The sequence below is a fragment of the Pogona vitticeps genome, chromosome 5 (genome assembly GCF_051106095.1).
Source record: "Pogona vitticeps strain Pit_001003342236 chromosome 5, PviZW2.1, whole genome shotgun sequence".
Lineage (NCBI taxonomy): Eukaryota > Metazoa > Chordata > Lepidosauria > Squamata > Agamidae > Pogona > Pogona vitticeps.
Genome location: NC_135787.1, coordinates 161,579,025 through 161,603,273, shown reverse-complemented (window position 1 = coordinate 161,603,273; position 24,249 = coordinate 161,579,025). Strand labels below are relative to the sequence as shown.

Genomic DNA, 24,249 nt, shown 5'->3' with positions numbered 1-24,249 from the left:
GATCCCACAGGAATGCCTTTTGTTTAACACTTTTTACTCTCCAAGCCTAACTCCCCTCATACAGAAAAGAAGGGAAGTTTACAAGCAGAATAAAATGCATGCAGTTGCCCCAAGAAAATTTTTTAAAAAGTGCAGTATATCCCTGTCCCATAAGAGATACTGTTCTGTTCAGGGCTTCCGTCAACTTGGTACAGAATTTTTGTCATGCTCTCCGTGGCTTGGTTGGAGAAAAGATTTCAGGAGGTAGCTTCCATTTCAAATGAGAATTATTACTTATGCCTTCAACTTTCCATGTATATGCTGTCAAGTAGCATCTAAATTATAGACCCTTAAGATTTTCAATACTATAAGTTGTTTGAAGATTGATTTCACCAGTCCACTCTTCCCATACATCCCAGTGAACTTCCATAGTCTGAGGAGAGATTCAAATTCAAGTCTCCTGAGCCTTAGGTCCATCACTTTGTCCAATACACTGTATATAATTTCCATAGGGCATGGAAGATTAGAGAATGGTATTGAAATCAGTTCTTTTAATGTGCAACAACTGTTTAATTTCTTAACATAGGTAAGAGGCACATCCAAGTATGCATAAACCCTTATCCCTGGTTTTGGGGCAGGGTCATTTCATTTCCAATTGATAGAAAAATTAAATAGTCAAATGCATATTATAAAAAAAATAGTATGTATTTAGAGAATGGATAGAAACAGATATAATTCACACCTCAACGTTAACATATTTTTAGGTTTTGTATATCAACCTCAATTAAATCACCATTATGAATGAAGTATGACAAGCAACACTCTCCTGTGTGTAGCCACTGAAGTCTTCCCTAAGAATACAAAAGTTGCCCATTGTCAACACAGGATTATTTGTTGAAGGAATATGTTTTGGTGCTGCCCTAATCTTTTGGGTCTACTACAGTTATCAGCTTCAATGGATATGAAAAGAGTGATGCAAGATGAGACCAAAGACCCAACCAGTCCTCCATTTTCTTCCTCCTGACTTGCTTGCTATCCGTAGAAAGGCCATAACAAGATGCGAGCGAAACAGTTTCTTTAGTTTTTCAGAATCCAGTTGTCTCACAGTTTACATTAAGCTATTTATTTTTAATATAAATGTTTGTTTGTCTTTTTTAAAAGACAAACAAAACAATTGGCAAAAAACCAAGGGAAATGTGATTGTATTTCTGTACAGATATGACAAGATATAGTTTCAGTTTTAAGAAAGTTTCATTTTGTCTTAAAAAAATTATAATACATTAAGAGTGCAAGTCCACACAAATTTACTCTCAGGGAAGACTGTATAGCACTGCAACCAAAAAAACAATGATTTTGGAGGGGCATGTTGACGTACATGTAACATTCTGTGCAGCCCAAAAATATTGGAAACTCCATCCCAGTCTGATCCAAGCAAATCTCCTGAATCTTGAAGACACAATACTACTCAATTAAAGTAGCCATAAAAATGTCATTTTTTCATCAATTTTTAAAAAAACAAATGCACCTTCATAAGGCATAGTAGAAAAATCAAGATTTAACAATTAGGGGGAAATATTCAATGAGACCATTGCACTGGGTTAATAAATCTTTTAAATTTTTTTGCTTTATTCATGCTTTTATTTGAGAAATGATAAAGATTTGTAGTTACCTGGCTCAAGGAAGGAATGCATTTAAACATTTTTGCAAGTAATCTTTGTCATCAAGATAGCTTAGAATAATTTCCATAAGATTTAGCAAGTCTGAAATAATGTAAAAACATTGTCTTCCCTTTTATTCTGATTCTACACCACCAATATTTTTTTACTCCCAATATGAGTGCCTCTAGGAACACAGAATACATTCTTTTAACGCATACCATAAAGTATAAAATTCGTGGCCACAGAAACTGTCTGCAGACAAACGCTGGCTATATGGCTTAAAGATGGGGATGAGCACCGCGCCCTAGAGTCGGATACAACTAGACTAAATGTCAAGGGGAACCTTTACCTTTAACTTTAAGATATGAAATAATTCAGAAAAGAGGCAGTCTACCTCCCACCACATATGGTACAGATTATTTGTGCAATGTCACTAGAAGTCATCCATTTTTCCCACTTTAGCAATATTGCCAAACACAATACTATTGATTGTTGGCACTGGAAATATTTTCTGTATATAAATAAAGATGCGAGTTCGGAGCATGTTATGAAGCTGCTGGAATATGCAAAAAGAAGTCTTCCTCTACCTACCCTGATACAACAAACATATTACAGTACATTAACTATGCAAATAAAAACATGTTTACTCCTAGGGAAGTCTATACAGCATCGTAATCAAAAGCAATGATACTGATACTACAGACATATTTTCCTGTTACTGATACTATAGAAATGTTTCTTTTCAGATTAGAGAACTAACAGTTCCAAGTTTTGAGGGGGGAGGAGATAATGAAGGAAGATGTATGAAAAAGGTTAGAGATACTGCTGAACTCCATCTAAAGACTGTTTAAATATACAGTTTATGGCTACAAAATCAAGCCACTGTTTTCCTTTCTTCCCTATCCCATGTTTAGCGTAATACCCACCAGGATACGCTGAACGACTCTAAAGGTTGCTCCATATAATATGACATTTTGGTTGCTCCTAGTAAAAGTATTATATGATTGTGGATGATTAACTTGATAAACATGCCCTACTTCTATGATATGAACTGGCAATATTGGTACAGGCAGATGGTATTTCAACTTCCAACAAAGAAGATACAAGAATGTGTTGAACTTTTATAACTTTTTCATCTGTCCATTATGAAGGTATGAACGGCATTATGCAGTTATCAAATGCTGACATTAAACGCCTTTGTGGTTATCATAAAGACACACACCCCCAGTCTAGGCATCATAATCCTCTGATATACATTTACAAGACTTCCTTTGGTTACAAAAATCAGCGTTTAATTTCAAAATTCTGTTTTTGAGGTAATTTACTCCAAGGGCCATTACATCATAAGTGACTTGATAGCACATAACACCATCACCTTCTATTTGAGCATCTGTCCCTGACACAGAGTGTGAAAGTATTTCAGCAGCACAGACTCACTGGCAAGTCTCACCTTAGACTACTCCCATGGCACCCAGAATATTGAACTATGCTCTTGTTATTGTCAGCATTGGCTGAAATCACAGTTGAAACAACTTGTCAAGGTAGAGAAATTACTTTTAGGCCAGGGACATCCAGCTCTATCCCAAAAAGACATTTCCCAAAGACAGACAATAAAAAAATCTAAGAAAACAATTGAAAACATGAAATATATTTGTTTAGTGTATTGGCATAGCTGACATTTATGTACTTTTGTCTGCCACACATGTGTTATTGTTCCTCTGTTGCCAACAAAGAGGTAGGTTCCAAGGACTGCTCTAGCCGATCCTATTAGAATCATATAAGGTTTGATGGCAGAGTTCCTGCAGCGTGGGTACAATCCTGCACTCCCTGCAGAGGGGCTTAGAAAATATCAAGCATACTTTTCCCATTTCATCACAGTAGAGAGGGTTGGTCTTACTGCCTGCCACTACTAAGTCAATCAGCCTTACGACACAGTCAGAAAACCAGTCTTTCAGCCAAAAGTATCCCTTCCGGAACAAGATCCGGAGGCTGACAGGTCCGGATGGCATACGAACACTGAGACTGAAAAGACAACTCCCTTGGGAGCTGTCTCGCAGGAGATAGGTCCCCACTGGCTGTTTCTGTAACCGAGCATGTGCCTCTTGTACAGACAAGGGCCCCCAGTAAAAAGCCCTGCCCTGCAGCAGGCAGAGTGAGCGCTCCACAACCTCCCATTCATCATCACAAAATGTACGGTAGTGAGATTGCCTTCTGCCAGGCGTCAGGGAACAAGGAGAGAGGTGCCGTTGCTTCTGCTGAGGGGCAAAGTTGTTGACTTTGTTCATCTGTCTTTCCCCCTTTGTTCAAATCTCAGAGAAGCCCCCATGGATCACTGGAAGATGGTCTCTTCAAGCCATTGCTACCTTTGTCTTCAGCCCTGAGAAAATAATATAAATAACAGGGTTATGTTCTGGAACGCATGATTAAAAAATGAGCAAAGAGACGTGGAAGTTAGAAGCAGCAGTTTTAAATATAACTGTAAAAAGTTACAAAGCTGAGGAACACTGTTAGAGCATTTCTTTCCACATCCAAGGGCCCATGTATGTTTTAGAACATCTTTCCCTAATCTAATGTTCTCTCTATGTTTTCCACTAGAACTCCCATCACTCTCAACCACTTTCCATGCCGATTGGGCCTTCGGGAAGTTGTAATCCAGATTCTCAACAGGGGTAACAGGCTGAGGAAAGCAGCTCCAGAATACGAAGAAACTCAAGTCTGATTTTTTTGCAGGGAGTAAAAGTTTCATTTTCCATAAAACAGATGATTAACATCAACATACTACTGGGGACTCCCTTTTATTTCAAGTAGCTTTCAGCATTTCTTCCAACAAACAGTTGGGACAAATTGAATTTCAAAACATGACACTAACTGGGTTATGTGTGTCATAGTTACTTATGTGCCCGGAGTTTCCAAAAGCCGTCACAAGCAACATTCACACAGAACTGTCCTAATGGTAAGAAAGGCACAGAGTATGGTGTATAAACTGCCACAGTCCCTTGTCTATTTTCTGTTTTGATTATTTTCCCTGCACCAATCTCATCCTCTTCTCTTCTCTTCTCTTGGTCTAGGTACCAAGAGCTTATTTCTTCTCTGAAGCTTTCATAATACTAGTCAGCTGAACTACATAACATTGTTACATCCTTTAGTTCATATTACTAATGCACTTGAACACACACACAAACACACAGAGACAGAGAGAGAGAGAGAGAGAGAGACATAAAGCTATAACTTGAGCTAAGTACTAGCTTTCAGCTCTGAAAGACAGAGGCATAATAAAACATACTCTCCAAACACCAAGTTCACAAACAACTTGCCATCTTCCAATATGTTCTACTATTTACTCACTCTTTTGAACAATAACAGACCCAACTCTTGCAAGTAGAGGCAATTGCTTCTCCTTAGCTTAGAAGGGGTGTTCTCCCTTCTTTCCCCCCTCTTCACACACTGGTCCATTTCACACCTTTCCCTCAGGCATACCAGAATAAATGAGAGTAGGCAGATGTCATACGTTAGGAATGTAATGCAATACATTTTCCTAGTTAAATATACGTTTGTGCTTGAACTGGCTCCATTTCTAGTGAGATAGGCTGCATGAAAGTAGGTTACACAAAACTGCTGTTTCAAGGCATTCCCGACTATTGGCAAATCATTCCAGATGCATATTCATTACTAACTTGCTAAGACAAGCTTAACCTATTCCTCATCCATTGTTTCCTTCCCAGGTCACATTAGCTCATAGCCCTGTTTTCCTGTAAAATATATATCCTATTAGGTTACCATCAATAACAAATAAAGGTTCCAAATTAAGAATTTATCATCAATTGCTTTTTTGATTTGGGAGGTGACTGTGTGATCATGTTTTCATTTACTATGTGTCAGGATTGTTAAAGATTTCAAGCTGGGGCTCGGGGTACAAATGAGGTTTATAAATAAAAGTATGTATGAAGGGAACAGGTGTGAACAACACTATAAATAACTTTCAAGTGGCATACGATTCCAACAAAAACTCAGCATAGCAGATGATCTTTATATTGATGTATAGCATTTACAATAAATTAAAATGTTTAGATTACTGCACAATTGTTTATCAGATAAAAAACAAAAACAAAAGATACAAAAACATTGTGGCAATTTAAAGACTAACTGCTGTTCTTAATGTGAGGTTTTCTGGATCAAGTCTACTTCCTCAGACGTAAGAGTGAGACTAAAGTATATGACTGTCACATTTATGTCACTGATGTTATTTCCACTTATATACCACCCCATAGGGCTAGAGTACTCTCTGAGTGGTTTACAACAGTGGTCCCCAACCTTGGGCCTCCAGATGTTCTTGGACTTCAGCTCCCAGAAATCCTGGCAGAGGTGATGGTGAAGGCTTCTGGGAGCTGTAGTCCAAGAACATCTGGAGGTCCAAGGTTGAGGTCCACTGGTTTACAACATAATTGTGCAAACAGCAACTTGCCCCCAGTGAGCGGAGTACTAATTTCACTGACCTTGGAAGGATGAAAAGCTGAGGCAACCTTGAGCCAGCTTCGTGGACCCATCTGGATCAAACTCAGGTTCTGAGCAGAGGCTTGACTGCAGTATTGCAGCTTAATCACTGCACCACATAGCTATACATGGTTCACAGAAGGTGTGGAGTGTAAGGTGGCTGCCTCAGAAGAGATTTTGGATATGGAGAAGGGTAGTACATTCTTACATTTACTTTACTATTATTTTATTTTTATTCCTAGGGATAGGAAGAGGTGCTGCTGAGATTTTCTGTCCCATGCACCAAAATAAAATGGCTTGTTATACACTTCAACTTCCCTAACATGTTTTGAGCCAGTGCTGGATTCATAGGTAAGCAGAACTCACCACAGCCAAGCTCGATACCAACAGTCATTTGTAAACTATTGAGCACTGCCTTTTGCAGAGTGGTACTTTAATACTTTTGGACCACCAGTCCCAGAACTGGAGTTGGAGTTAGTGGTCTGAGGTCCCAAATGTCTCATGGGCAGAAGAGTAGGGAAGGCTGCTTTAATGCCTTCATATGGTGGGTATGCCTGTGCATATAAAGGAGAACCTGCCAGGGGGGTAGAAATTTTTTAGCAATTGCCCTTACATGATTGCATGAGCAAATAGGATTCTAGCCATTTTACCAAGTTTTCAAGAGCAATGTCATTTTTTAAAAAAGCAAACAGCCTGATCGGGTGTAAGACAATTCTTATTAAAACATAAGCCCTGTTCAGTTGTTGAGTTTCTCTATGCGTTCGTTTAGTCGTGTCCGACTCTTCGTGACCCCATGGACCAGAGCACGCCAGGAGTAGTTATTATAACTACTGCCAGGCCCTCCTATCTTCCACTGCCTCCCGGAGTTGGGTCAGATTCATGTTGGTTGCTTCGCAGACACTGTCCAACCATCTCATCCTCTGTTGTCCCCTTCTCCTCTTGCCTTCACACTTTCCCAACATTAAGGTCTTTTCCAGGGAGTCCTCTCTTCTCGTGAGATGGCCAAAGTATTGGAGCCTCAGCTTCAGGATCTGTCCTTCCAGTGAGCACTCAGGGTTGATTTCCTTTAGAATTGATAGGTTTGTTCTCGTTCCAGTCCAGGGGACTCTCAAGAGCCTCCTCCAGCACCACAATTCAAAGGCATCAATTCTTCGGCGGTCAGCTTTCTCTATGCAGCCCTCACATAATGAGGAAAACACAGGGAAGTGACTCGGGTCCCATCAGTCTCCCTCTCTTCAGGCTGATTTGTTCCCATGATTAAAGTATGACAATAAGTGTTAGGCTATGGCTAAGATACAAACAAACAAATAAACGTCTGCCTGCCTGCCTGCCTGCCTACCTCCCTACCTCCCTACTAGAAAGAAAGAAAGCTTCTTACTCCATTTGCTCTAAAGAAGTGATTTTGAACCTTTAATTTTTAGCATCTTATCATGAAGAAAACAAAAATCTACCATGCTGAAGAATGTTTACATATTGGCAAGCATTCTGTTACTACATATATGAGTTATGATTAGTTTTAAGGACATAGGAAATTGTACTATGGTTTTTCAGAATAGACACAAATAGGAAATAATAATAATTTCATTAGTACCTGAAAAGTGTAATAACGCCATTGCATAAAAATGTTACTACTACTACAACTGCAAAACCAACGAGAACAAATTAAAATGCTATAGTATTACTAGAAAGATGCATTACACTATGGCTAAAACACAAATAAAGAATGCTAATAATTCCACACCTTTATATTGTGAAAATTCTATGTCCTATTCAACTACTGTACTGTACTTCTGTGTTCCACTCTGTACATGTACAGAGTATTAGAACTGCTGCTCCAAAGTATATAGAGCTAATGTAGGAAACATAGTATATATTAGGGAAGGAAATAAAGCCAGACTTGTTAAAGTGTGCTGCTTACATCAGACTATTAATAAGACTGTTGTGAAATTAAAGGGGACGTGGTGGTGCTGCGGGCTAAACCGCAGAAGCCTGTGCTGCAGGGTCAGAAGACCAAGCAGTTGTAAGATCGAATCCACGTGACAGACTGAGCGCCCGTTGCTTGTCTCAGCTCCCGCCAACCTAGCGGTTCGAAAGTATGTAAATGCAAGTAGATAAATACCGTAGGGACCACCTTGGTGGGAAGGTAACAGCGTTCCGTGTCTAAGTCGCACTGGCCATGTGACCACGGAAGATTGTCTTTGGACAAAACGCTGGCTCTATGGCTTGGAAACGGGGATGAGCACTGCCCCCTAGAGTCGAACACGACTGGACAAAATTGTCAAGGGGAACCTTTACCTTTACCTTTACCTGTGAAATTAAACTGTGTCCTCAGGAAAGGAGTCTTACCACTCTAATACACATTAAAACATAATGAGCAGCTTTTCAGAATAAGACTCTAGCTGGGTGCCTAATCCACATTCTTAAAGAAACGGTGTCATTAAAGGAACATTTGTTGTGATACTTTGGGGGGAAAGATGGCTTTCCTGGGGTATTAGACAGCCCAGTTCCTTCCTTAATAACTCTTGATGGCTCATTCAAAACTGCTGGACTTTAAAGACCACACCTGCTAGAAAAGATGAAGTCTGTAACAAATATCTGTGTGTACTTGGACAGATACATGTCAAGTGTGTGAAAGAAAAAGAGATGAGAACAGTTCACTAGTTTTAATTTGAGTAGCATGAGAAACTATCTGGATGTTACAGCTGAATGGTAAGAAACAGCCCTGAGGCTGGAGGTGCTGAGGACAAACAGATGCTGCTGTTTGAAGAGAAACTGATGGTGTTTTAGATGTCAATTCTACCTGAATATCCCAACCAGAATATCCAAGAGAACACTGCTGCCTAGAGTTTTCCTGTTTAGGAGTTCATTTGCACTACAGAGTTATGTCAGCTTGACAGTATTTTAACTGCCAAGGCTGCATCCTAAGGAATCCCACAATTTGCAGTATGGTGAAGACCTTTTACATTGTCTGCTAGACAGCTGCAAGGCAGTCCCCTGAACTTCAGCAGAGATTTCTAAGTACCTCACCAAACTACAAATCTCAGGATTATGTGAGATGGAGACATGTCCTTTTCCAAGACATTCCTTTCCATTCATAATCTCACTGATACACATCCTCTGCCTGCTCCACAGGATTCTATATGGCCACTGTGGCATGTTCAGGCTTTACAGGACTGCATTAGAATGTCCCTCTCCCCTAGTGTTAGGTTCTTTATTCTTGAACAAACATACTTCTGCCAACATAAGGGGTCTCCAAGCCTGCTGACATCACTAATTTGCTCACAGACAGTGCCATTTTGGATCACAGCTAACAAAAAAAAAAAAGGTTCACCAGAAACAATTTATTTTAAGTGATTAGATGCTGCTTTTTAAGACACAACCTTTACAAGGAGGCATCCAACAATGAGATAAAAATATAATTAAACATCACAGCTTAACATCAAAGCAATCAGAGATATAAGAACACTGTTAGAGAAAGGCACTCTGGAACAAATAGGTTTCCAAGACATGCCTTATACAGCAGCAAAAAAACATACCACATAAATTGTCCCAAAATAACAGAATTCCACAGTAGGAAGGCCACTGTCAGAATGATTCATATCACTTGTGCCCATCAATGGAAGTGATCTGAATAAACAGGAACGATGATACATGTCAAACTGTTTGAGATTTTCAAGATTAGCAATAACACTTGAATTTGAGTTGGAAATGTACTGGTAACTGGTATTTTAAACTCTGAGTTGAGACAATATAACCAGTGAAACAAACTAAGACCATAACCAACACCATGTTAATGCCATATTTTGGCAATCTAATTTTGATGGACAACTTTAGCAAGAGGAAGCATGCCCCAACAATTTTTTTCCTAATGGCCACTGATATTTATATCTCTGCAGGGTGTGTGAGATCAGAAAAGGGCGTATTTTATCCAAAAGGAAAAAAAAGATACATTTTATTTGTTCAATCTGTACACAAAACATACAGAAAGTTGGATTAGATTCAGATGAAGGAGGAGTGAAAAATTGGTTGGAAAAAAATAATTTAAGGTATGCAGATGACACCAAACAAGAAAGAAGAAAGTACCAAACTGCAGTTGAACATTAAGGAGACAAAACCCATGACTATTAAAAAAACTATACAACTTTAATGCTGACATTCAAGAAATTGAAATTGTTAAATAATTTGTCTATCTTAATTCAATCATCAATCCAAATGGAGACTGTAGCCAAGAAATCAGAAGAGGACTGAGATTCAGAAGGGTAGCAATGAAGGAATTAGAAAAGATCATCAAGTGTAAGAATGTATCACTGGAGATTAAGATCAAGATAATTCACACTCTTGTATTCCAAATTACTATTTACAGATATGAAAGCTGGACTGTGAAAAACGCTACAAGGAAAAAAATAAATTTGAAATATGGTGGTGATGGAAAAGTCTGCAGATGCCCTGGACTGCCAGATAAGTGGGTCCTACATCAAAAGAAATCTCAACTATCTCTGGAGGCAAAAATGATGAAACTGAGGCTCTCCTACTTTGGGCACATAATGGGAAGACAGGATTCTCTGGAAAAGACAATAATGCTGGGAAAGGTGGAAGGCTACAGGAAACAAGGAAGACCAAATACAAGATAGATTGATTCCCTAAATGAACCTACAGGATTGAGTCTACAACAACAGAGTAGGGCTATTGAGGACAGAACATTTTGGAGGACACTCATTCATAGGGTCAGCATAAGTCAGAAGTAACTTTATGGCGCATGAGAACAAGGATTCTTTGCAGCTATTTAGGGTTACTTTGCATACTATCATTTTATTTATAGTTTCCTAGGGTTCTCTGCAGACATTTAAGGCTACTTCGCACTGTATAGATTTTCTAAAAATCCCAAGCAAGCAAAGTATTTGTTCACAAGTGACTCATCATATCTCAAGTTAGGTATATCAGCTCAAGTCAAGGTTTCCAATTGTATTTAAATTTCTCTATATCAGAAAGAAGCATGATAGCCCTGATCAATGTTGCCATCTTTTTGATTTAGTTTCCTTGTGCTTATAGCTCATGCAGCTTTCCCAATCCTTAAACCCTGTATTTTAATTCATTCTGAAGTTTTTTTATGTCCAAATTACATATAGAACTAAACTTGCAATCCTAATCAACTTCCGTGAAATTAAGCACCATTTAATTCCATCCGATTTGTTTTTGAGTAGACATATGTAACAATGAACTGGAAAACCAGTTTTCTTTACAGATAACACGAAGAGCACAATATATATGTATGAGCAGAGATTTCGTTCATGGGGGGAAAAATAAACCTGGTATTGAAGAGATTAGGAGGAAATAACCCACACAATCTGATCCTTCAAAGTAGACCTGATAATATATGGCAACAGAAACAAAAGGACCGTCTGAGAAGCAACTTCTTCTGCAGCAATAAGATTTAAAGTCCAGGCTACACAGACTAAGAAACAGATTACAAGGGGGGATAAAACAGTGTTGTGTAATTTAAATAAAAGCCAAAGAACTGAATAATAAAGAAGAATAGAAAGAGAACATGGTGATAAAAACAAAAAAGGATATGCTGGCATCTCAGAACATCAGATGCATCTGATGAGGAAGACTCTTTTCTAAAAAACAATATGCCATGTCCAGAGTGTTGGGCTTCAAGGTGTCACAAGACTCTGTTGTCTTGGCAGTAGCAGATTATCATAGCTAACCCCATGGAAAATGCATCATCAGGTACTTTGAAAGCAGTTATTGAAATTGTGCTGACTCAAATTCATACCTAAAGTATTCCTTGTTAACATGTTGTCACCTCTGGAACAAAGCAAAGACAGAAAGGTTGAACAAAAACTGCCAGTTAGTTTTTCGGTTAGTTACAAGTACTGTAGTTTACAAGTTTACATCAGTTACTGTAGAACTATTTTGTTGGGATATTATCCAGTTTTTAAAAAATGATTTTCCACTCATTTGGTGTCCTGCTGATCTCATCTAACCTTAGAACTGCACAGCTAGAAGGGACCCAATGGGTTATCAAGTCCAGCCCCTGTCAGGGAGGCACAATTTGATTGTAAGCATAAAGTGACACTAAAATACGTAGTCTTCTTTATTTGATACATTCATTTGTTCTATACAATCCAATAATTTCTCACAATATGATAATTATAATTTAAAATTAAAAATAAAAAGAGGTTCTGTGGGCGGCATATAAGTCAAATAAACAAACAAACAAACAAACAAACAAACAAACAAACAAACAAACAAACACCAAAGTTTATATAAGGAATATTTTACTGGTAATTTTTATTTTACTTAACTGGCATCAATTCAAAAGATGGGGATGCAGGAATCCTGGTATTATGCTCCAAGTCTCTCAGAGGTACTGGGGTAAGGTGGAACAGAAACATTACAGCGGTACACTGACAATGCAGCATTTCGTATGTTTTATTTCTTAGGGTTCAATCAGATGGCTGCAAAGGCATGTTAAAAGCAAAGGGTTGGGGACCCTTCTGTCAGCCCCAAAAGTAAAAGCCCTACAGCTGGACAAAAGGTCCTCCTTGGGCATGGATCAGGGTTGGGCTGGAACATATTTCCCCGTGCATGGTGTGATCACCAGGAAAGAGATCACACCAGACCACACCATAAGTGGTCCAAATTCTGATCTTTTCCCTTCTTTTGAATACCTCAAAGTTTAGAGGCTTAACTAGATTGTATTTTATGTATGCATTTATTACAAAGGCCATTATCCTGACCATGTTGGTGCAATGTATTTACATGTGTGCAACACTAGCATAAAAGTGCCAGGTATTATGCTCAGGAACAAAGAATTGCACAACTGATCACATGTCCCCAGCATGACTAATTGTGCAGTGCAACAGTGTAAATGTTTCGGGGACATTATTTCCACCTCAGTGTTAGCTCAGCAGTCTCAGGCACAACCTCAAGTTGCACACATGTAACTGCACAATAGAATTTTGGCCACAAATAGTTCTTAGGTGCCATTCAATCCTGCAATAAAATACTTGGAACTATTACCTTATACAAAGCAGCTCACTGTAGCTCCTTTATAAGGCCAAAAATACAAAGGATTTTATTTCCAAGTGGCTTTCGTTAGACCTACACCCACTATATCTGGCTAAATGTTGTTGCCGTAATATGGTCCAGCTGATCCAAGGTTTGCAAAAGGACAACTACTTCTCAGTACTGTACATAGTTATGGTTCATAGCTACTCATCACTGGCTCTTAAAAAGCAAAGAAGGTTAACAGTAACATGCAATCATTATTGTAAGCAGCCCCGTATCTCCAAGAAGATTTATGGGGGTGCCGGAAATTGGGACGAGTAAGAAAACCAGACAAACCTCTAACTGCTGAGCAGAGCCAATTGAAACTCAGCAAGTTTCTGTCTAAATTTTCTTCCTCAGAGGCCAATCTCCTTATTAAGAAAGCAACACAGACATAACCATGAGATATACTCAGAATGATTTGGCTCTGAAAGTTTGGTAGCAAACCCACGTGGCCAATTAGACATTCAGCTAGTCTGCTCAAGAAACAAAGCTTCTAGATAGAAATCAATCATTACTGTTTTATTAAAAAGAATTACTTTAGAAAAGGTTTCAGTTGATAGTAAAATAAGTCGGTAGGTACATTTTCATTCAAGACCAACGGAACACACCACTCCCCCACTCCAGCTAAAAAAATAAAGAAATGAAACTATGCTAACTAACAAAAAGCATAAACAAGCCATCTCACGTGTCTTGAGTCTTCAAAGGCTGATGTTAGATGAAAACCAGTCCATTATGGGGAAAAGCACGTGTCTGCCCCTTTCTCAGGCAAACTCCATCTTCCTTCTCTCCTTCTCCTCACTCTTCTTCTTCCCAGAATGCCTCCTGGGCCTTGTTGTCCCGCCCAACTTTCTCATGGGGCTTCAGTTGTTTTCATACTTTGTGGCAGAATTATTTTGACTACGAAACTCTCTGCTCTCTACTCAGCTTAGCAACGAGATAACCAGAGAGCGAAGCTTCTCTGAAACAGCATATAAAACTTTCCTACTACAGAACAGACTTTAAATCAAAATGGATGCTATTGGGACAATCTTAGTACTACATATCCCATTCTAATACACATAAAAACACAAATCATCACATGCCCCCCCTGATTATCGTTAAAATTCAGAGCAGTTAATCTGATCTAATTTTAAGAAATCAAGCAAAAGTAACTAAAAAGTAATTCAAAGTAATTAACTGGTTACATCTCAAAATTCAACTACAGACTAACTAGTACAATACTGAAACATAGCACACTGTTGAATACATCGTTTCAACGTTCAGGTTCATAAGAATCTTCACAGTACATTCTAGAAAGACCATCTGCCACTACATTCAATTTTCCAGGAATGTGTTGAACTTCAAAATCAAAATCTTGCAATGCTAGACTCCATCTCAACAATTTTTGGTTGTGAGATTTCATCTTCTGCAACCAAACTAAAGCTCTGTGATCTGTTTGGAGTGTAAACTTACGACCCCATAGGTAAGGTCGAAGTAAATTGAGAGACCAAAATATAGAAAGAGCTTCTTTTTCAGGTACTGCGTAACTTCTCTCTCTATCCAAGAGTTTTCTAGAGAAGTATGAGATAGGGTAAAGGTTCCCATCTTCTCCTTGCTGTAACAAAACAGCTCCCAGTCCTAATTCAGAAGCATCAGTTTGTAAAATGAATGGTTTGTCAAAATCAGGGGATTTCAGTATAGGTGCATCCATAATCTTAGCTTTTAAAGCTTCAAAGGCACCTTGACACTCTGGTGTCCACTTTACCTTGACAGGCTGTCTCTTCCTAGTGAGCTCTGTCAGAGGTGAAGCCAAATGACTGAAATCAGGAATGAATTTTCTGTAGTAGCCAACTAGGCCCAAAAACGAGCGTACCTGTTTCTTAGTTTTAGGAATAGGCCAATCATTAATAGATTGTACTTTAGCTTGCAAAGTCTGAATTTCTCCTTGCCCAATCAAATGACCTAAGTACATGACTTTACCTTGCATCCACTGACACTTGCTGGCTTTGACTGTCAGTCCTGCTTGCTGAAGTCTGGACAAAACAGTTTCAATGTGAGACATGTGAGAATCAAAATCAGAACTGAATATGGCAACATCATCAAGATAAGCACTTGCAAAAGGTAAACCTTGTAAAAGTTTATCTATCATCCTTTGAAATGACGCACCTGCATTCTTCAAACCAAATGGCAATCTGCGGAAACGGAAAGTTCCCACGTGCGTGATGAAAGCGGTCTTATCTCGTGAATCTTCAGCTAAATCTAACTGCCAATAAGCATTCTTTAGATCGAGAATGCTGATAAACTTAGCCTTTGAAAGATGTTCAATTAAATCATCCATTCTAGGCAATGGGTATGGATCTGGAACAGTAACACTGTTTAACTTTCTGTAATCAACACAAAATCTTACTTCCTCGAGAATTTCACCCAAAGCGTTACGTTTTGGCACCAGAACCACCGGAGAAGCCCAAGGGGAGAATGACGGTTCAATCACCCCCAAAGATAACATCTTTTGTATCTCTTGTTCAATTTGGATAGCATGATTACCAATTGCTCTATATGGGCTAGACCGTATGGGCTGGGCATTGTTCTCAGTAGTTATCACATGACTGATCAATTTGGTGTAACCTGGTTTATCTGAAAACACATCTTGGTATTGTTCTAAAATTTGAAACAACCTTTCTTTCTGATCAACGGTACCTGTTAAAACAAGATTATCAGACCATGTACCTGCATCTTGCAATTCAGATAACATATCAATAGGTTCATTTGCAGCATGAAAATATTCAGCATGACATTGAAAAACCATTGCAGATCTATCTTTGTACAGTTTTAAACTATTGACATGGTAAAGAACAGGTTTCTTATTAGAATCCAACATTTTGACAAGATAATTGACATTTCCCAATTTTTGAACAATTTCACCTGGACCTTCCCAGACAACTTCTAGCTTAGAAGGTCTGAGTGGGTTCAGAACAAGTACCAAATCACCCACAGAAAATTCCCTGTGTCTGGATCTCTTGTCGTGGAAGAACTTCTGACTTGCCTGAGCGTCCAACAAATTGTCTCTGGCCAACTCCTGGACAGCCAAGAGTTTCTCTTGAAGTTTTCTAACAAAATCAGCAACTGGCACAGTACTACTTTTAACCACACCTTCCCAATCGGATTTCAGGAAGTCCAATGGTCCTTGTAGATTTCTTCCAAACACTACCTCACTTGGAGAAAAGCCACCTAGTGAAGAATGAGCTGAGCTACGGTAAGCAAACAAAGCAAAAGGCAAAAGCTCATCCCAAATGTTTCCATATTCTTGGGTCAAAGTTTTAATCATCCTAAGCAAAGTTTGTTGACCTCTTTCCACCATACCATGAGATTGAGGATGATGGGCCGTGGAAAAACTGATGGTTATTCCACTTATCTCGCAGATCTTACGCATAAGTTCACTTGTAAAGGCTCCTGCTTGATCACAAATTATTTTGGATGGTACTCCAATACGCGAGCACAAGTCCACGATGATTCTAGCTATGGTGGTAGCTGTCAGGTTGCTAATAGCGTAAGCCTCGATCCACCTACTGGCAGAACAGATGAAAGAAATGATGTATTTCTTCTTAGATTTAGTAGGAACAAAAGGTCCTAGCACATCCATTTGCAAACACTGGAACACTTGGTCAGGAATTTCCATAATCTGCATTTCGGCCTTTACCTTGTCAGTTTGATGGCCTGTGCGTTGGCAATAGTCACAAGAACTGACATAGTCCTTTACAGTTTTTGAAATACCAGGCCAGTAAAAATGTTGAGAAATCCTCTTTAGGGTTTTTTGTATTCCCTGGTGCCCACTACTTGGATGGTCATGAGCCATTTCTAGTATTCTCAGTCTATATTCAGTAGGCACGACTAACTGTTGAACAGGTTGGGCATCCAAGTTGGATTTGGGGAAATATTCTCTGTACAAAAGTCCATTTTCTCCCCACAGGAAACTAACTTGCTGATGCGCAGGACGTTCAGCATAGTTGTCTGCTTGTGACCTCAAAGAAGCTAGAGAGGGATCATTAAGTTGCTTCAGTCTAAAGTCCTCTGATCCCTTAGGTATCACCTCCTCCATTTTAGTTTCTGTTGTAGCTGCATTATCAGGTGCGGTCACAAGAGGCTGCTGTTGGGTAAGGTCTCCATCTGAGCTATCCTCAGTGGATTCCTGCTCCCGTTCAGGATCATGCATCTCCCTACTTTGAGATCGCGTAACTACCGACATTGAAGTTGCATTTTGACTCTGCATGTGATCCAAAAAAGCAAGATCATTTCCAAGAAGAAAATCAGGTTTTCCCTCATGGGTTAAAATATGTTTTGCACCTGACCAAGACTTATACGAAATTTTGACATAAGCTAAAGGAATGAAACGTTGATCTGTCTCTATAGATCCATAAGTTTTTACTGGACACCTCAGGTTGTTCAAGATTAAGGTGGGGTCTAGAAAACGTTTGCTTATCGAAGAAATGTCGGCACCCGAGTCACGAAAAGCACTTAAAGCCATATCACCTCCAGGTGTGTGAAGAAAAACCACCTCAGAAAATGTGCGGGTTGCCCAGTCCCTTTGCGCAGTTGGTACTATGCAATCAGGATCCATAACAGAAAACCTTTCTCCTGATGCAGTCTCTTTTACAATTTCTGAGGAAATTGAAGCAATTTGTAAGTCCAAAACTCTAGGCACATATTGGTTTACTGCTGCCTGCATTCCACTGGCTTGCGAAGGGGTTACAGTTAGGTTAACTCCTTCCTGACTCTGTGAAGGCACAATGCTTGACTGGTGAGGCACAGAAACTGCATTACTGGCAGCTGGCACTTGCTGAGTTCCTGCTGGCACAGAACATACATACGCCATCTTGGGTGTGCCTGCTTTAGATCTGCGTGGAGCTGGCACAGGTGTTTTCCTAGCTGGCTCCTTAACTTGGCTAGCTGGCACATTCAACCTTGGGCAATCTCGTCGCAGATGAGAGCCACCACATTCAAAACATTTAAGAGGCGTTTTACTCTGGCTAGGAGCTAGACTCCTGCGTTGCTCAAATGAACTTTGCCTGGGCTCTTGAGGAAAAGACTTTCTAAATTCAGGCTGACTCTGTCTCTTAGGGACTACTGGTGTAGTCTTTGCCCTAACAGGTAGGTCATCATGGTAGTAAGGTAGATTGCTTCTATCAACACTGGCTATTGAGTTCTCAAACTCCTCTTTTTCCTTCAGCTTATTAACCAAACGCTCCACCTCTTTCTCTCTGTACTGCTTCAATAACTCATCATCAATGTTCTGATTATGAATAGATTGAGTGTGACAAGCAACAAAATCTGCAAACATCATTGTTAACTTATTCACTTGTGATAGACTCTTGTTAGGATCAGGGCCCTCAGCACTGGCTGCTGCTGCTGCTGCTGCTCCTGCTGTCCCATCAGAAATGCCTCTGCCTGGCACTCCCCTCCCTACTGGAGTGCTGGCACCCGCCATTTCCTCTGCCTGATCCATCTGTTGCAACTTAGTCCAAGTCTGATCTGAATCAGATCTAAGTAGATCCTGGACGTCCTGTGCTGGGAGTTTAGCCATTATATCTCCCTTTTGTAATTCCCTTCTCAGTTGTGAAGAATCATAAGTAATCCTTTGCTTAGCACCACTTGGAGACAAGACGTCGTGTTCAAGAGCCTCCAAAAGCTCTTGGTGCCAGGGCTTCGTATCTGTACTAACCAAAGGCAGCTTAGCAGATGCACCACCAATTTTAACTTTTCTCTGAGTCACAAACAGCTCTCCAGGCAATTCCAAAAATTCTTCTGCTGCTAAGTGTTGCTCCATATAAGCTGGAACCAACGCAAACGCCGAGCTGACCCAAAAAGTAAAATCTCTCTCTGCCCATGTAGCCGAAACTGTAGGGCAAGAGCAAAGCCATAAAACACTCTGGCAGGAACAGCCCTAAACTGGAGCTTCAGAAGGGCGACCGTTTACTTGCATGAAAATGCCCACTCATTAAACAGCCCAATTAAACAGATTTTAATGTCTGTTAAAACCTAAGCGTTGTTTCTTATCAGACCTCACTGCAGCTAAGTCTTTCCGTAAGATCCTTAGCTGGAAAGAGAAAAGCAATTTGGCTAATTTACAGCCTGTCAGCATGCACGCACTCCCTCAGCCAAGGCTTCCGGAAGAATGCCTGCAGCTTCACTTACAAAGCAAGCACCATAAATCCATAAATCACACTAAAGCACGTGTTTCATCCCACCGCTGCCACCATGTAAGCAGCCCCGTATCTCCAAGAAGATTTATGGGGGTGCCGGAAATTGGGACGAGTAAGAAAACCAGACAAACCTCTAACTGCCGAGCAGAGCCAATTGAAACTCAGCAAGTTTCTGTCTAAATTTTCTTCCTCAGAGGCCAATCTCCTTATTAAGAAAGCAACACAGACATAACCATGAGATATACTCAGAATGATTTGGCTCTGAAAGTTTGGTAGCAAACCCACGTGGCCAATTAGACATTCAGCTAGTCTGCTCAAGAAACAAAGCTTCTAGATAGAAATCAATCATTACTGTTTTATTAAAAAGAATTACTTTAGAAAAGGTTTCAGTTGATAGTAAAATAAGTCGGTAGGTACATTTTCATTCAAGACCAACGGAACACACCACTCCCCCACTCCAGCTAAAAAAATAAAGAAATGAAACTATGCTAACTAACAAAAAGCATAAACAAGCCATCTCACGTGTCTTGAGTCTTCAAAGGCTGATGTTAGATGAAAACCAGTCCATTATGGGGAAAAGCACGTGTCTGCCCCTTTCTCAGGCAAACTCCATCTTCCTTCTCTCCTTCTCCTCACTCTTCTTCTTCCCAGAATGCCTCCTGGGCCTTGTTGTCCCGCCCAACTTTCTCATGGGGCTTCAGTTGTTTTCATACTTTGTGGCAGAATTATTTTGACTACGAAACTCTCTGCTCTCTACTCAGCTTAGCAACGAGATAACCAGAGAGCGAAGCTTCTCTGAAACAGCATATAAAACTTTCCTACTACAGAACAGACTTTAAATCAAAATGGATGCTATTGGGACAATCTTAGTACTACATATCCCATTCTAATACACATAAAAACACAAATCATCACAATTATAACTGTGCCACATTTTTTACAAAGCTTCCAATTATTTACAGTTTTAGAAACATCTTAATTCCCTATGATGCCCTGCTTCAACACAGGAACCCAGTACAATACTTCCAGCAAGCAACTGACAAAAAATTCAAAGCCAAGATTCCCACTTTCACCTAACCATGCTTAAGATCTTCTCCCAGCATTAAATGAAAGAAGCCAGTTGGGTGACCCGTCTGCAGTGTTGCCATTATTTATATGTGGACCTAGAGTTAGGGACTGGTGATACAACAAAAATGGCACATTTGCAGGAAGTAAATGTGAATTCAGACATCAACACTCTCATGTGAAATAAAAGAACTATCCATTTTGGAAGTTACTCCCTGCAAGTGATATCACAAATGCTGCCATCACTGACCTTTTGCCCAGAGGTCTCTCACCTTTTATGCCATTTAAAGCAATTATTCAGAAAGTAAAAGAGGAAACACAAGTACTAAGGATTCAGTTATATTGGTGGGGGCATGCTAACGACTAACATTACTGAGCTAATAGTCTGTATTTTAAAACATCATTATGTTACCATCAAAACACTTTGAGTACTACCTATGTTATCACATACAGATTTTCTTGCAGATTCCTTGTCATCTGAAGGCCACCAAGTGACCTAACAAACTAGCAAAGGGAGGGTGTTATTTGGAACACCTAATGGCCGGGGAAGCTAGGTTTAAAAAGCAACTTAATGGGGCTCAAGCACCAAGAGCTTTAGCTTAACATGAACTGAAATCAGCAACCTAGCTGAAGCAAGCAAACGGAAGTCACATCTCCCCAGGTTTGTTGCAAGTTTGACAAAAAAATTGTGCATCACACTGCACAAGCCCTCGGCACACTCCCGTAGCAGGCTCTGCCCCATCGAACAAAGAGGATCCCCCCCCGTCCAAAAGTAAAGGTGTCAGGATTCAGGCAAAGGCTGTCGTTATTCGAAGGAATGCCACGTTCAGTTGCTGCGCTGTTAGCGTTAGATCTTCCGAGCCAAACCTGAACTAGGAGGAGGGTGAAAAGCCTGCAAGCCCCAGCATCTTTAACCATTTTTCCCGTGCTCTTTTTGTCACTAGGAGTTACGTATTAAAAACAACAACAGCCTTTGAGGTTAGCCGCTGTTTCCTTCACGAGCCGTGACTCAAGCAGCCCGTTTGAAACCATCAGGGGTAACCAACAAAAAAGCAATTTCTAGGGGAGCGGGAGGGCAGTTTAACTTTTCTTTCCGCTCGATGCCCGCCGCAACCAGAAGCCCGCACAGGGACATCCCGAAACTTCAGCGAAGCCGGCTTCTTTCGCGGCGATCCTTCCGCGGGATTCGAGACCCGAGGCGGCGGCGGTGGCGGCGGCTCCCCGCGGGATCCTTCGTGCAACTTTTGAGGACGACGCCGGAGCCGCCAAGTGTTTTTAGGTCGGCGCTCATCGCTAAACCGGAGAAACGCAAACGGATCCCTAAACCGAGCCGCTCAGAGATCAGGCCGCAGCCGAAAGAGGCTCCGTTTTTTTTTTTTAATGCAAAGTTCGTGAACGTGCATCGATATGTACGCGTTTACATTCTAAGGACAAATGTGAATAAAACTAGTTCTCCCTACAAAGAAAAAGCCGGAACGCGTCCCGTTATCCATCTCCCACCCCCCCTTTTTTTCTTACGACGCTCGAAGGGGCATTTCCAAGAGTTTGCTTGCATACTTACTTTCGGGTGCACTTTGGAAGAGGCAGTCAAATATCGTCGGAGTATCCGGAAAGTTTGGACAAAAGGATCGAGACATTTTGAGAAGAAACGACTTGCCTTTTTTAAAAAAATCTATGACATTAAACACACGCACACCCCTCGATTCCTTTTTTCGAAGGAAGAAAACGTCCCTCCTCCCCCCAATTCCAAAGTAACTGTAAATAGCAATAAATCAAACGAACGGTGCAAAGGAAGACCGGGGGATTGAACTCCCAGACCTTGACGACAAGAGCCGGGCACAACTGTAGCTCCACATCCCGAGAGGAAAAGGAGGGGGCGGAGGAGGAAAGCGCGGGAGCGCGCGCGCGGGCGGGCGGAGGGGGGGTGGAGAGAGAAAGAAGCCGCGGCGACTCCTTGCAGCGCGCCTTCTGCGGTGCTCAGCTGTGCCGCGTCGCGTGCGGGAAGCTCGCGCGCTGCCCGAAGGGAAGACTTCAAAGCGCCTTGGTTCCAGGAATGGACCCGTAAGGGACCGCCGGCAAGTGTTACCTCTGAGCAGAAACGTAGAGAGATGGGTAGGCCGCCCTTCGTTGCTCCCTCCCTGTGGCCCAGGTTCTGAGCCGGGAGAGTTTGCATGTTATTGCAAAAAATCTCAAGGAAAACCGATCGAAACAAGGAGAACTGCGTGTGTTAATGATCACTGCAGCGGCTGATTAATTACCATGTACGGTACACAGTTTTCTGTAGGGCCCTTCTTGAATTCCAGCCTCACGTTAACAAAATTATTTCATGTTGGTTAATTACTGCTTTTGCCTTACTCCATTTCTGGAGAGTACACTTGGTCACAGCTCTACCCTCAGGCCTGCCCTGAGCCCCCTAAAGTAGCCTCCTGCCCATCATCCATGATAAAATAAAATAAAATATTGGTTCAAGGGGCTTTTGTACATGCTGCCGCGGGGCGGGGGAGATGCCTTCTTGTCCTACACTCCAGGCAGCAAATTGAGATTAATCTCAATTTGCAGCCTGCAATATGAACTGCAGTTGATATCCTTGCATTTGATATTGCAAGGATATCAACTGATCATTTGTCTTTAGGATGCTTGGAATAATAAATGTAATAAATGTATCTGCAATTGTCATTAGTTACTTTTCTTTTATCTTTTAAGTAAAGCTACTTTAAAAAACATTGAAACACTTCCAAATCTTCCCAAATAACTCCCTAAAATGGTAATGAGGAGTGAATTTTACTTGTTACACTAAGAAAGTAACAGGATTGCCAGTCATCAGGTTACTTTGCAATAAACACATCTTTATATCTGTGTTATTGCAGTAAACCATGCATTACACATATTATCATGATTTATGCCGCACTATTTCTAAACTCTGGGAAATGTATCCATAAGAGAGAAAGTTACTAAATGTACCTCCATCTGTACTTGCTTTTACTGTGGTATTCATGTTGGAATGAACGTAACAACTGTATCCTCAAAGCAGCTTGCAAACTGGTCACATTGCACCATAAGCCAGCAAGTGGTCTGCTCCACAGCACAAGATAATGACATGGATGTAGCCATTGGGAACACCTATGCTGGATTAGACTGTGCACACAAGACAATGACAGAAAAAAGAGCATCTCTTTGCTGCCATCATTGCTGTACAGTAAAAATGATACAGTAATCATGTGTGGTCAAGTCAATTCTAACTTATGTCAGCCCTTAGACTCCTAATAATGGTCCCCTTTTAGATTATGACTCCTCAGTTGATTGAACATGTTTTTTTCTCTGTTAATGATCAGATTTTGTCCCTGTCATGTTATTATCACATCTTTCCAAAAACACTAGGAAGTTTGTTTAGCTAGGACACTGGAAGTTCTTAAGTAACTTTGAATGAAAATTAACTTTTTCAAACTCCAGTCAAGAATGATCATATCGGATGTGCATTTAGTCATTCTAGTGGTCAGACATATTATCTACTAGAAAATCCTAAAGTCATCTGAGAGATTCTGAAATCCCAAATACTGTACTGAAAGCCTGAACATAGGAACCAGGAATTTGATTCCACACTGTGCCAGCTGGTGGGGTTTTGGGGCATGCTGTATGATCTCAACGCAGCCCCAGAAGGGAAGAAAAAGCACTTCTGAGTATCCTAAACCTAGAAAAACCTGGAAAGAAGTGCCTTTAGTCAGAACTGGCTTAACATAACATGGTTATGATTGTTACTGTCTAGGATCTTGAAGGTCTATTGACCAGAGTGATAAGCAATATTTAAATTGCAGTGCTCCTGAAGA

The 24,249-nt window shown here is 40.5% G+C and overlaps 1 long non-coding RNA gene across 1 annotated transcript; it reads right to left on the bottom strand.

Annotated features, from left to right (window-relative positions):
- Positions 1–1,585: 1,585 nt before the first annotated feature.
- On the bottom strand, positions 1,586–22,310 carry LOC144583085 (uncharacterized). Its single transcript, XR_013536677.1, has 2 exons — positions 21,987–22,310; positions 1,586–4,014 (listed from the first exon to the last, which is right to left on the bottom strand). It is a non-coding gene; the product is annotated as an uncharacterized LOC144583085 (long non-coding RNA).
- Between the last annotated feature and the right edge of the window lie 1,939 nt (positions 22,311–24,249).